General features: G+C 34.7%; 1 pseudogene; it reads left to right on the forward strand.

Moving 5' to 3' along the window:
- The first annotated feature begins 468 nt into the window (after positions 1–468).
- The window catches only part of LOC143380020 (eukaryotic initiation factor 4A-II-like), a 69,797-nt pseudogene continuing 55,884 nt past the window's right edge, over positions 469–14,381 (forward strand).

Here is a 14,381-nt window from a genome sequence, read left to right on the forward strand (position 1 = left end):
AAGAGAAGAGAAAGTTGTTGAAGTGTACATCTTTTAAAAAAATGTTTTTTAATATGTGGAAAATACCAAAATTTCCAGAAGTAGAGATTTCCAGATATGGCAAGCTGAGCCTCAGAGACCTGTGGGGCCTTGTAGCCATGACCTCCTGGGATGAACTCCTCAGGCTCACCCATACCTGCCACAGTTGACTCATCATGTTCTGCTGGGATCTCTGGACCACAGTCAACCTTGGTGGGACTGGAGCCTGTCCTCGGCCTTGCCAAACAACACAGTCATGAGGAAGCCGAAGCCCAGAGTGAATCAGCTCAGTGGCAAATCCTCCTGGCCCTGACAGAGCAGTCTAGGGATGTGGAGACAGTGCTGGCCTATGCTCCTGTGATCCTCACACCTCTTCATCCACCTTTAGCCTGCTCAGGATCACCTCAAATAGGTGGAGTGTAGCCATATGCCAGCAATAGTGTAGCCAAAATGCCAGCAACCCCACACTCTGGAGATAATGTTATGCCTGGAGAGGCTGGCTCCCAGCACAAGCTCTCTGACGGAGCTTCTCCTGAGGTTGATGTGGATCCCCATAGACCTGGGGCAGCCCCTCTAGTGCTGTACAGGGGTCAGTTTAAGGAGGCTTAGGCCCACTGCCATATGTCCTTCTATGAAGAAAAGCATCCAAGGTGGGCTGTTCTTAACCACATAGAGAAGCAGGACATGATCCAGAATCACATGGAACGGGCAGTGCAAGTGGCCCATCTTGCAGCGGTTTGGGGCCTCAAAGATGTGGGTACTGTCATGGTGGATGGGGTCTCTGGGCACAGGCCATGACAGCAAGTACATAAGCAGTCCCCTTCTGTGGACGGGCATCCTGTAGTATGGACCTTGTGGCCCAGAGTCCAAACAAGAAGTTTGCCATACTTCTTACAGGTGTAAGCCAGTGCTCAGTAGTTGGCCAAATCAAGGTCACATACACTAAGTTTTCCATAAAAACATAGTTTCTGAGCCTTCCACCATTTTAGAGTATGATTAGAGATTCCTCCAGAAAGATGGGGAAATGGATTGTTCACTGATGTCCGCACCAGAGAAAATTTAGTATTATATCCAGTGCCTACAAGTATGATGGATATTGAAATTTATTACTGATGAATTATTGTTACATCTGACTCCTAGATAAGTCTTAGAAAGAAATAAAATATCTTCTATTAAAAATTAAAACTATGTGAAAAATAAGAAAGCAGGAAAACTATTTAAAATTATTTGAATTTTGATAAAGTGACCTTGGGTATTTTAATTGCCAAGCACAGTTTTACATGAAATGGCATTAAATTTTAAGTAGATTAACTGGGTGGTAATAAGTATTTATGAATAATTGAGCAAATGGATTTAGGTGAAACAGCTTGGTTGTTCCAAATGGATTGATGAACTCCAGTTGTAGGATATGAATTTGTATTTATTGTTATCAATGACTTAAATGAAAACAATAATAACGATGATGATAATGATGGCTACTTAAAATACCTGTCCTTAGGTTAGAAATTGCATTAAGCACTTTATGTAATTAATTTTAATCCTCACAAGAATGCCATGAATTGAGTGACTATTTTACCAGGGATGAAGAAATGAAGTTCAAAGGCTCAGATGACATAATTAGTAAGAGATGAGATGTGAATTTGATCTCTGATCTGAGTTCTGGAGCATTCATCTATTCTTCCAGTTTCTCAAGTTTGTGAACAAGAACAGGCGAGGGAGATTGTTAGTAACTTGGACTTTCACAGATGCAAAGGACAGATGCATTAGAATAATGAACTGGAGTCTACATTTAATGGAAAAAAGATGGGTTATAATTTATTAAATCAGATAATCATATAATATTACTTTAATGTGTTCATGTATCAAAAATACATCAAGTCTTAGACGCCAGGAAATACAATTTGAGAAATTTTATATTGTAATTTCAAAGTCTGACACAATCAGAGACTGCCTGAAGACAAATATTATGTCTAAAGTGTGTATCACAAAAATACAGTACTTTGCTCTTATGATTCTATATCTGTTCTATTGAACTTAGCTCTGGACATCACATTTTAAATCATGACATTGACAGACTGGAATGTGTTCCAGGGGAGTAATCAGCATAGAAAAGAAATCAATACATTACATATAAAAAAGTTTTTATTGATTAAAGAACATTCATGGGGAAATTTATTTTTACATCATCTAAGTTTTATTATTTGGAAGAAAGATTTTGCCTTTTATCTATATCTCTCCAGAGTTTTTGGACTGATAGTTTAAGGATAAAAGGAAGGAGATGTCTATCTGGTATAACAAAGAAATCTCTAACAATCAAGTTTTCCAAATACACATAGAAACATGGGGAATATAAGCCTATATTTTCTTGGGGTTTCTATTCAGAGGAAATATGTTTTCTTTTAGGGAAATTTATATAGGGGTTTGAGCACCAGTCACTATTCCAATTCTTTTTTTTTTCTTTGTTGTTCATTTGTTTTTTGTGTGTGAGCTTACATTTTCAGGACTTACCAATGAATCATAATTAAATGACAAAGAATCCTCTAGAAGTAGTTGAAAAATAAAGCATCTCAACCTCTTAGTACTTCACCATTTTTTTTTTAAGTTGATCAATCTAGGATACGAAATTAAGTTTTACTAGCTGCTAGATCTTCTAGAGGAATCTAAATTGAGGATATTTAATGCAGATGAAATGAGTGGAATGTTGGGAAAGTTGTTGAATTAAGATTAATTTGTGCTTCATTAGCAATTTATCTAATATTGTCTTCATATTTTGGGGTGTTCTTTATCCTCCTGCATCCTGGATATTTTATGATCAATCATAAAAACTATTGAAAGTCTATCATAGCTGCCTAATGCCTATTCTCTTTGGGTTCCCTTTACATCCTCTAGAATCTAAATAAACTATTAGCAAAAGTTATTGCCTTGAGAATGCCAACATGTAAATTATAACTCATTAATGTAGCATCACTTTCGTATCTGTGGGTGTCTTTAAAAGGCAACTTTTAATCATTTACTTTTGGTACGAAAAGAATAAACTACAATGAAAATTTAGATACAGTATAATGCTAATTATTAAGACAAAATCTTTTGAGTTGGTAAGATCTAAACTTGAAGTGATTTTGTCTAATACCCTGACAAGTATAACCCAAATGATGACTAACAATTGATTCTGTTAAGCACGGAAAGAGACAAATATTCTTATCCCCCCTTTCCAATGCCTGTTTCCTTATATGTTTTATGGTTACTTAAGCAACCTCAAGTGCCAAGTAGGAACTAACATTCAGAATCATTATCAAGGTTAATGCTGCTGGGCTGAAGAAGTTGTCCTCAGTCAACTGTTCAGGACTCGTTTCCAGTCTGTTTAATTCCAAGAAATTTTATTTATAATGACCATTTGACCTTTGGAATCAGACATTTTTTCTTTTTTATTGATTCACAGAAGGTAACCCTCCCAACCTTCTGGCCCTAAATTAGTGCTTAGCAATGGGGAAACAGTGGAAGCAGGAGCAAAGCAGAAGAGATTTGTCTTGCTTTCCTGTACACCTAATGAACATAATGTCTGCAGATTTTCAGGAGCCCAGTCTGAATGCTCAGTTGGAAATGCCAGCTCCTTATCTTTTTTGAAAACCAAGGTCTGTTTTAGCACGATGACCCTGTCATTGAAAGAACTTTAATTAGTATTGAATGGAGCCTGGCAGAATCCTAAGTATCTGTGAGGCTACATTAGTTCTAGGATTCTCATGCTCCAGTGACTATGAATTAAGGGCAATATCAACTTCAAGGTTCTTTGTACTTCTAACTTTTCAAGATAGCCATTAGCTAGATTAATATTTTTTTCTTTACTGCTATCTTTGTCTTTTTCCCTCAAATCATGTTTCTCGAATGAGAAGTATTTCATCTTGACTTGAATAGGGAAAAGATGCTCCTCTTCCAACAATATTTATGATTTGTCTAAGCCTAATTTATTCTCAAAATGTAGTCCTTCATGGCATTTATTAGGACTATGCTGAAGATCTGCTTAATTATTATGTTTCTGTGCCTATAATGATGTTTTTAAATTACCAAAAGATCTTTCTGCAAGCCAGAGAGTACAGGACACAATGCATTAAATAAGTTTGATATTAATCTTGCTAGAGAGATCCTCTGTGATTGCACACCATTTTACACTCATTGCAGTGTTTATGGGGATGATTTGCAATACTCTAATATGTGTTTAATAATAATCCAGTAAAAATGGTATCTATATATGGTTGCACAAGTGTGTTTCTTCTCCATAAAGTCTCTATTTATATGAACCCTCTTTTACAATGATTTAGGAATAAAAACTTCTACCTTCACTTCTGTGTTAAAATGGGGAGAGGGGGTATGGAATATCTATTCAACAACAACAACAAAGGAAACACAACCCAGGCATGTTTGACATGTTTAGCTGAGTATCAATCATTGTAGTTCCTGAACCTTTTCTCTGTCCTTCAGGTGAACTGACATGATGCTGACTTGGCTCATATATAGACACAAATGTCCCTTCTTCTGGGCATCATGATTAGCATTCCCTTTCAGCCATTTGAAGAGTAACTCTTCTCTAGGATATAACCCTTTTAGTTTCTCACTTAAAATTCTATTCTATTTCCTGCTTCTCCATCTGAGGGGTGATAAAAAGGAAAGCAAATTATTTTCAGGAAATATGAAGCACACAATGAGTATTCCTATGCAGTTCAGTGAAAAATGCAGCTTAGATTCTATCTAAAGTCCTACTTTAAGTATTTTTTTTTCTGATATAAGTTATTTCCTGGTGCTGTGTATCACTATTTGCAAATTTACACCATGAATAACTTGAATCTAGTTCTACCTTGTGTTATCTTGAGCAGAAAAACTCCCTACTCACCTTTCAAACCCAAAAGGCACCCACAGATATAGCCCATTATCATCAACACTGTCACATCAAATTTTATTCTTGCTGGGTGCTGTGACACACTATAATCATACTGGCTCGGGAGGCTGAGGTAGCAGGATCACAAGTTCAAAGCCAACCCCAGCAAAAGCAGGCACTAAAAAACTCAGTGAGACCCAGCCTCTAAATAAAATACAAAATAGGGTTGGGGATGTGGCTAAGTGATCAAGTGCCCCTAAGTTCAATCCCCATACACCCAAAAAATAAAAAATGAAATGAAAATTTCTTATTCTTGTCATGTATCTTAAAGATATACCACTTTCTCTAAGGTATATTACAACTAAACAAACATTTGTCCATCTTTGAAGTTTCTCAAATGTATGCAAAAGAAACACAGATACCAATCCCACAAAAATCGTATGTTTAAAGGTGAAAATACCCTGAAGTAATAGGTCTGAGACACACAAAAATGGTGTACAAAATTCAATTTTTACTCTGTTCCAATTATGGCTCCATCATTTACTAATTGTATTGTCTGTGAAGAAGTATATGCACATAGATATATACATATATTGTGTATATATATTTATGTATACGTGTATATGTACATATGTATTTACATTCACACACACACATATATATTCCTAAAAAGTGTCTAACATAATGTTTTGCAAATGATTATCATTTGACAGGATTTCATGTGGAAAAAAAAATAAGAAGCTAAAACAGAAAACTGCACTGATAAGAGTTTTATTTTCTGGAGATTGCATTTTAGCTTGCTCTTAAAGAGTAGTTGGGGGAAAGCAAATGAGATTCCAGGTTAAGAGGAAAGTGGTGTCATTAGAAATGAGGAATAAAATCAAATGGACAGTTGAAGGATGGTAAGGAGTTCTGTGGGCTTGCAGATGAGCCTCAATGAATACCAAATTGATTTATCTTGTATAAAAACAATAGGGCTCTTCTAAAGTCCAAATGTACATTTCCAGTGAAATTCTATGGGAAATTTAGGTGGGACTCATCAGTAGTTCTGAGTGAACATAGTATTTATAAGCTAAAAGAAAACTGAGGTGACATAAATTGATTAGCTCATTTAGAAGAGGTAATCCTAATGAAACCCTAGCATCACATTGTATAAATAGTATGACTTCAGAAGGATTTGACTAACTCGTTAAATTTTCTAAGAAGAATATTTATAAACAAATAATCTGCAGACAAGATTCCCTGGACTTGCTCATATCTGCAAAGTATGGTACAAGCACTACTTATTGTTGTCTCCCCAGAAACTACAGACATCTTTATTCTTCTATAACTTTTATAAGTTACCTATAAGGACAATAGAAGCCAAGTCAGGGACAAATATCTTCACTTAGCTGAGTGAGATGATTGTGGGTTCATTACATTCAACTGTAACTCATAGCATCACCTAGAAATACTCTTGGGAATTCAATCCCCTCTCATTCATGCCTTTATAATGAAAACAGTGCAAGTATATCAGAGCATTGTCCTACTAGTTTGCAAATTGATTTCTTATGGAGATGAACATGTAAAACATGGAGTCATAAAATGTCATTGCTGGTTGTTGCTGTCTCTCTGAGAATTTCAGCAAGCATCTGAAACCTTAAGTGTCTAGTTTACCCAAATATCATATGGCAAAATCAACCTTACCTCTGTATTGTTGATCTTATACAGGAATTATGACTATGCTTTAAAAAGATAAAAATCATCAAGTTTTGCATTATATTTTTATTGTATTAGTATAACAAATACCCCATTTACAAATTGATCTTTAATTATTCCATTTTAGACTGTTGTCCTAAAGTGTAGGTAGTATATGAAGTCTTGGGGAAGAGGATCAACCTAACCTCAGACTCAGTTCATATTTTGAGTATTGATTCTTCAAAGGTATGTCAAAATAATGCAATGCTTATTTGGGGATAAAAATTGTTGAAAATAACCTGGTGTAGTGGCAGTACTCATAGTTCTAGCAACTGAAGAGACTAAGGTAGGAGGATCTCAAGTTCAAAGCAGGCTTCCTTGGCAAATCCCATCTCAAAATGAAAAAAAAATTAAAAGATCTGGGTTTTACTCAACCATAGCATGCCCCTGGGCTCACTCCTCAGAACTACACACACACACACACACACACATACACACACACACACACACACACAGTGTTGAAAATACTGAAAATGCCAATCTGAGAGTAAGATAAAATGGATTTCATGGCCTGTGTGTTTAAAGGAAAAAAATTATGAACATGAAAACACAGACAGTATTATCTTGAATACATACATCTCTAGTCACCAATTTAAATGAGGGGAAGTTAGTTCAAACGTAGACTCTAATACCCCCTTTCCAATCAACACAGTCAACCCAAATAAAGCAAAACAAATTAACAACAAAGATAATGGCATCGCTCTTCTTGTTTCTATTAACAGGAAACTCAAAGTATCCATAAAAAGACATGCTTTTTCTTTTATCATGAATCACATTAGCATCACTTCAAATCTACCAAACTTGATTACCAGCTTCTCTGCATTTGAAATAGGTTCTAAGTTGCCCCTCTGTACCCCATAAACCTGGTTCATGAGTCGTGTTTTTGTTTGGATACCAGAAGTCCTCAAAACCTCCTGCCTACCTCTAGGAATGTTGGAGGTAAAATTATTGGATAGTGAGGGTCATAACCTAATCAATACATTGTAAATTTGAAGGGACTATGAGGTGTGACTGGAGGAGGTATGCCACTAGGGGTATGACCTGTAGGGCTCACTTCCTTGTAGCCCCTTCCTCTCTCTCTGCTTTCTGGCTGCCATGAGGGGAACAGATTCCCTTTGTCATGCTCTTCTACCATGATTTTTGCTACCTCACCTTGTGCCTAGAGGAATGGACCCAGCAGACCATGGACTAAATGTCTAGAACCATGAGCCAAAATGAATTTTCCCTGTTCTAGATTTTTCTTTATGAGTATTGTAGTCACAGTGCAAAAAAGCTTGCTAACAAAGGCCATATTCTACTGGTGAGTCCAGTGAAATCTGAACATATTTTATTTCCAACTTAATAATGTTATTTTACATTTCCACTAGGTATTGCTGATGTGTGATTACTATTTGTAGAAGTTGTGAATTGTTTATTTTTTGTTCTTTCAAACCAGGGCTGCCAGATAATTTTTCAATACTATTGTCTGCCCTGGTAAAATTGTTTCCCATAGGAAGTAACAACATTTTGTATTTAGTTTCAAATATAGTTTAATAAGACTATTTTTCACAATTTTTTCAAGAGTATAAAGATTGTAGAGAACAAAGCTTTACTTACTTGGGTCATTGACACCAACATAGGCAACCATCATTACTTCCCTCCAAAAGGAACACTAATAGAAAAATAACAATTCTAATAAAAAAATGAATGAAAGATCTATACCAAAAGTTATGGTATTCGAATGTGTGAATAAACACACAGATACACAATGTGTATTTGCCACATAATTGAAACAAATTTGAAAATTACAGGAGAGATTTGTATCAGACTATTAGGTTTTAAATATTGGTGCCTCAATTGTCTTGCAATGTTCTCTTCAATAAATTCTATAACTTCTCTGAAGTCTTTTTTTTTCATTCATTTTCTAATAACGATAAAGTATATGTCTTCTATCATTTTTTTCATAATGTTGTTTTCAGGCTGAAAAAAAATTAAAAAATATGTTTATCAATTCCCCATAGACTGAAACATTATATACAGTCAACCCAAACAAAGCAAAACAAATTAACAACAAAGATAATGGCATTATTCTTATTAATAATTCTTTTTAAGAATTCTGCATGAGAGTTTTCTCCACTGATTGTCTGTGGCATTCCAAATACAACTTGATTGGAATATCTTCTTTTTACTCCTCCCTCTACTGGTTTTATGCTGTTACTCTGCAAAAACAACAAAATTTCTAGTTTGCTTCTAGGTATCAATATTATGTTCCTAGTTGGCAATTTGAGTGTGTACTTGCTTCTACCTTGAAGGTTTGACTGCTTTTAATTTTGCCATGAACTCTTAGGAAATATGTTGATAGTTTGGTATTTTCAATATTCTTTTACACAAGCTGACTGCTTACTATTAGTTCTTTCTAATGTATGCAATAAGAGGCAGGACCCTTACTGAATAGAGTAATCCTAAGCCTAAATTAACACTACCATTCCTTCATGTTGGAAGCTCTGGTCTTTTTCCTCCATATTTGTATTTATGTTTGACTCCTTTCGTCCTTTCAGACCCATTGATAAAAAGTGTTCCTAGCTATGATGGGTTGCCATTGCACATATCAAAATAATTTCCTTGGACCACTGTTATTTTAGTATATTAACTAAGGCTATAATTAAATTATGACATTTCACTACTTTTCTTCAGAATTTAGGACAAAGATGCTGACTTTAAGTTAGCTGTGGAGTTGATCTTTTTAGAGCTGGTTAACTAGAAAGATTTCTTTCCTTCCCAAGATCCTCAGATTTAACATCTTTAAATAATCCATGGAAGCATTTACCAATATTAGGCTATAAAATGCAGTCACTTTCACTTAGTTTGATCCCTGGATCATATTACACTTATCACTTGCTTTGAAACATTAAAACTCTATCAGCCTTCCTCACTAATCAATGGTAATTATTTCAAGCAGATTTTAATAGATAATTCCATTATATAAAATGGAATATCTATTTTTCACAATTTTTTCAAGACCTTGATGGACCTGGCACTTTTAGAGGCAATAAAGACAAAAAGTTTCAAAAAAACTTAAAAGAAAAAGGACCCATAAAGAGCCATAGTGGAAGCAGGATTGGAAAAATTATAAAAATGAGTTTGAAAACTTTTCTCATCATTTGAGAATTTGAATAAGATTTATGCAAATGTTGACTTAATAAGGGTTCTGGCTTTTATTTTCTCTCAGAACTCAGAACTGCAATTTGCTTTGTTATATCATAGATGCAAAAATAATAATAATAAATAAATAGTCAGATATTTAAATCTTCAAATAATACTCAGATTTAAATTTTAATTTAGTAAATATTTCAGAAATCGAGCAATGACTGCATAATGTAGGAACACATATGTGATAATTAATAGTTGAACATATTTTTTATTACTAGTGCCAACTTGTCTTAATGTGCATTTCTTTAAGCTAAGAAATAAAGGTCATAGCATAACATATAATGCTACAGTTGGCAATTTGAGTGTGTACTTGTTTTTTCTGCCACATGTCAGTAATCAGTATAGCAAAAGGAATGAATTAATTAGCTTGGCAAAAACAACATCATTCCCCTACCTATTAAGAACTGGGAATTCTTGGGAAAGACCTCTCTGGATTATCTGGCCCTGGGTCTCTGTGGAGGCTATAATCAAACTGTCATTTTGTACTGCAGTTTTGATGAAGGTTTATTTGGGAAAGATCCATTTTCAATTTAACTCACATGGTGGTTGGTACCATGTTTGCATCTCTCATAGTCTGTTAGAATTAGGTCCTCAGTCCTCGGTCCACCAAGGCTGTCCTCAGTTTCTTTTCACCTATGACCTCTCCTTTGGGCAGGTCTCCTTCTGGAGACCAAGCAAGCATTAGAGAGCAGGAGGGAGAGAGAAAAGTATAAGAAGGCAAGAGATGGAGGAAAATGGAAAAATTTTTTTAAAAATGTTCAATGTTTGTTGAACTAAACTTGAAAATGATAAACTATTATTTTTTTCCATATTCTACTTCTTAGAAGCAAATAACTAGGTCTTTTCCCCAAAGTATTTCACACATTTAGTTATCACTGGGATTATTTTAGAAGGATTTGTAGAAAAAAAATGAGAAATAAAGTTTTTATTTCTTTCAGCTTATAAGATAAAAATGTTTTTCTTTTTCTTTTTTTTTGGGGGGTGGGGGTGGTACCAGGAAATGAACTCAGCAGCACTTGCCCACTGAGCCACATCCCCAGTCCTACTTTGTATTTATTTAGAGACAGGGTCTCATTGAGTTGCCTAGTGCCTTGCTTTTGCTGAGGCTGGCTTTGAACTCACAACGTGCCACCTGTCCTAGCAAGTTTTTCATTTTGATTGACCTTTAGAGTAGTATATAAGGATAGAGATATGTTTATCTATATATATATGCAGCGAACATTTCTTCTTACATGGATAAAGCAGAAAAAAATGTCTTAAGTTGTTAGGAATTAACTGAAATATTAACTTATAATTTTTCTGCTTAGAGACAAAAGTATTCTACATTACCAAAAGAGAAATTTAGTTTTATAATTTTGGGTATTTTTAATATAATCTTGACAGCCATTTCAAATATAGTCATTATTTGAATATTGACCAGAAGCTCACATTCATGTAACAAATTCACCAGTAGTAGTTACTGCATCACATCATAAGAAACACTGTATAATGCTTTTGGTAGTATGGCCATTTTGATAATATCAATTTTTCCTATTCAAGAACATGGGAGATTTTTCTACCTTCTAAGGTCTTCTTGAATGTCTTTCTCTACTGTTCTGTAGTTTTCATTGTATAGGTCTTTCACCTCTTTTGTTAGATAGATTCCCAAGTACTTTATATTTTTGAGGCTATTATGAATGGAGTAGTTATCCTGATTTCTCTTTCTGGGAGTTCATCATTGATATATACAGAAAAGCATTTGATTTATGAGTGTTGATTTTATATCCTGCTACTTTGCTGAATTCATTTATTAATTCTACAAGTTTTCTGGTGGAGTTGTTCAAATCTTCTAAATAAAGAATTATGTTGTTGCAAATAGTGATAGTTTCAGTTCTTCAATTTCTTTTTTTTATTATCTTTTCAATTTAAAAGTTTTTTATTGATTTTATTATTTTTTTAAATACACAACAACAGTGGAATACATTACAATCCTTATTACACTTATACAGCACATTTTTTTTTGTATTTTGTATTCTTTTAATTGCTTTTGTCTGTCTAATTGCTCTGGAAGGAGTTTCAAGGACTATTTTGAATAGGAGTGGTAAGAGAGGGCATCCCTGTCTTGTTCCAGTTCTTAGAGGAAACGCTTTGAATCTGTCTCCACTAGAATAATATTGGCCTTGGACTTTAGCATAGATAGCTTTTACAATGTTGAAGTACATTCTACTAGCCCTAGTTTTTCTAGTGTTCTTAACATTAAAAGGTATTGTATTTTATTGATTGCTTTTTCTGCAACTATTGAAATGATCATATGATTTTTACCTCTAAGTCTAGATGAATTACGTTTATTGATATCCATATGTTGAACCAACTTTGCATCACTGGGATGAACCCCAGTTGATCATGGTACACTATTTTTTTAATATGCTTTTTTATGTAATTTGCCAGAATTTTATTTAGAATTTTTGCCAATAAATTAAATTAATTAAATATTCAACTTAAAGTCACATTGATATAATGTATTTGGCATATTATGTCTCTGAAAGTGATCTTTCAGTATCTGTTCTGTGAAAGTACCCATTTCAGGTTTTTACCATGACAGAAATCTGTAATTTTTTTTTCACCAGAGATTGAACTCAGGGGCACTTAATCACTGAACCACATCCTCAGACCTTTTAAAAATATTTTGTTTAGAGACAGGAACTCACTGAGTTATTTAGGGTATCACTAATTGCTAAAGTTGGCTTTGTCCTTATGATCCTCCTGCCTCAGCCTCCTGAGCTGCTGAGATTGCAGGTGTATGCCACCATGCTTGGCTGTGATTTTTTTTTTTTTTTTTGTATTATTAGCTAGGACAGTACACTTGGATTGAAGTAAAGAAATTTTGTTAATCATTAAATAAGCATTCTTATGCAGGAAGTCCCTACAGTAGACTTTGAAAGAGCCCTTAAGAAAGCCCCATAATTTTAGTTTACTTGCAAATTTAAACAAATGTAAATAAAAGAAACTTGAAAGAATAAATAAATCCACATGTCCAAGTTCTTCAACAGGTTGTTATAGACCTCGGGCAAGAATCAGTTCATTTGATCATCAGTTTAGTGTTTATTCCCAAACTGTATATTTACACTGATTCTTATGTACCAGGTAGGAAAACTAAAAGACTATAAGGCATAGGATACCTGTTCATTTGTCTTCTTATCCTTTTATTTTATTAAAAGTATGAATGAGAAAGATTGAGATGAATTTACTTTAAAGAAATTAGGAGAATGATACACTTTGAAAAGTTAAAAAAATGCATTTAAAAGAAAATACTAAACTCACAAATGTACTTGATTTAGTAAAATAAGCGCTCAAATAATAGGCGTCAAAAAAAACTTCTAAAATGCAAGACCAAGTTTGAATTAGACTTTTTTTTTCTGAAAATTTAAATACTGCCTTCCTTGAATGCTGTGCTATTATGCAGATTAGAGTCAATATTTCACTGTAGGCTTTCCCTTAATTGCTGCATCTTGAACGCCAGCACTTGAACAGTTACTGTTCTGCAAACATGAGTGGCCTACCACTGTTATGGCCACCATGGAATTGATTCTCCATTAGCCTAACCCCTTCTTGTATAATTGTTGGGCTTATACTTATTCACCCCTAAAGAAAGGCAATATGGGAAATTGAGTACCTGAGCTCATTATCTTTTATCCTGGATATAGGCTGCTCTTCTGAACCACATTCACAGGTGAGGAATTCCCTGAGCACTTGCTGAAGCACTGTAATATAGAAATCAATAAAAGAAGGGATCTTTATTTATAGTGAGACTCCTATATGACTAGAAAAATGCTGGGAGATTAAAATGTTTTCTTACTTATGATCATGTCACTTCTATGAGAAATTCTTTACCCTGTGTTATTTATGAGAGAAGTCAGAATTAAGGGAATTAAGCTGCTTACCAACATCCTTGGAAATAGTACCAGTTAATTTAGTGAATTAATTAAGCTCTTTTGCCCTCCAAAATCAGTGCTGTTTCTATTGTCTGTACCTAGTTGATGTCATTGATTATGGGGGAAAAATGACATAGAAGGAATTAAAGTAATTTTACATAGAATTAAACTAGTATTTGAAACAACAAGGGACACAAATGAAGAGCAAGCAGTACTTAAAAAATGAAGAAGTTCAAGTAGAGTTAGTTCAAGTAGAGTTGTTTAAAAATGAGTTAAGTGTTTTTTTCCTTTGATTACTCAAGTAGCTAATACTAAACTATGGGTAGAACTCTCCCTAACGCCACCCAAGCAGCTCCTCCAGGAACACATCACACACCAACTGGAACTCCCTCCCCCAGGCTGTGCCGGAGCACTCACTCTCGGAACCCTGGAGAACTCAACGGGAACTCCAAAGTAGAGGGCGCCCATGCAGCAAGAGCCATCCTATTACCAGACAGTAAAGGTCTAATATACAATTGAATCAATCCAGCATCATTTTAATGGCTCACCTCTCAACCAATACTTCTGGCAAAATGCCAGGGGGGCCATTCCAACTCGGCTGTGGCTCTCAACAATTATGTTAAAGAGCTAACACTGTTTTTTTTTCCTCTGGGCAG

This window comes from Callospermophilus lateralis, chromosome 14 (assembly GCF_048772815.1).
Source record: "Callospermophilus lateralis isolate mCalLat2 chromosome 14, mCalLat2.hap1, whole genome shotgun sequence".
Lineage (NCBI taxonomy): Eukaryota > Metazoa > Chordata > Mammalia > Rodentia > Sciuridae > Callospermophilus > Callospermophilus lateralis.